We start from the raw sequence: 1,033 nt of genomic DNA, 5'->3' as shown, positions 1-1,033 counted from the left end.
AAACTTTACTGTATTTGCTTATTGTTTCTAGTAGTGTTCTTGTGGAGTGTTTAGGGTTTTCTACATAGAGAATCATGTCGTCTACAAATAGTGACAGTTTGACTTCTTCGTTTCCTATTCGAATGCCTTTTATATATTTCTCTTGCCTGATTGCACTCGCTAGGACCTCCATTGTTATACTGAATAACAGTGGTATTAGTTCCTGATCTTAGAGGGAAGGTTTTTAGTTTTTCCCCATTAAGTATAATGTTGGCTGAGGGTTTGTCATATATGGCCTCTATTATGTTAAGGTACTTTCCTCCTATACCGATTTTGTTAAGTGTTTTGATCATAAATGGATGCTATCTACGGCCATGCCACTCTGAACAAGCCCGATCCCATCTGATCTCGGAAGCTAAGCAGGGTCAGGCTTGGTTTAGTACTTGGATGGGAGACCACCTAGGAAGACCAGGTGCTGTAGGCGTAAAAATAAAAAATAAAAAATAAGAGATTGTAAACTGACAAGTTCCTTGCACTCTGTGAGGTCAACCAAGAGTTGCCTCGCCTAAAAAAAAACTTAAAAAATAAAAAATAAATAAATATTGTTTCTTGTCAAAGGCTTTTTCTGCATCTATTGATATGATCATATGATTCTTATATTTAAATTTGTTTATGTGGTGTATCACATTAATTGATTTGCGTATGTTGAACCATCCCTGTTCCCCTGGGATGAAGCCCACTTGATTGTGGTGTATAATCTTTTTAATATGTTGCTGTATTCAGTTGGCTAGTATCTTATTTAGGATTTTTGCAACTGTGTTTATGAGAGCTATTGGTCTGTAGTTTTCTTTTTTTGTGTTATCTTTACCAGGTTTTGATATCAGTGTAATATTGGCCTCATGAAATGAGTTGGGAAGTATTGCCTCCTCTTCGTTTTTTTGGAAGAGTTTGAGGAGAATAGGTATTAAATCTTCTTTGAATGTTTGGTAGAATTCACTGGTGAAGCTATCTGGTCTTGGACTTTTACTTTTTGGTAGATTTTTGATGATTGTTT

General features: G+C 35.7%; 1 pseudogene; it reads left to right on the top strand.

Moving 5' to 3' along the window:
• Positions 1-343: 343 nt before the first annotated feature.
• Positions 344-463, top strand: LOC111741979 (annotated as a pseudogene).
• The last annotated feature ends 570 nt before the right edge of the window (positions 464-1,033 follow it).

The sequence above is a fragment of the Pteropus vampyrus genome, unplaced genomic scaffold (genome assembly GCF_000151845.1).
Source record: "Pteropus vampyrus isolate Shadow unplaced genomic scaffold, Pvam_2.0 Scaffold84, whole genome shotgun sequence".
Lineage (NCBI taxonomy): Eukaryota > Metazoa > Chordata > Mammalia > Chiroptera > Pteropodidae > Pteropus > Pteropus vampyrus.
Note: the sequence above shows the minus strand (reverse complement) of the source record. Positions and strands in the feature narration are given on the sequence as shown.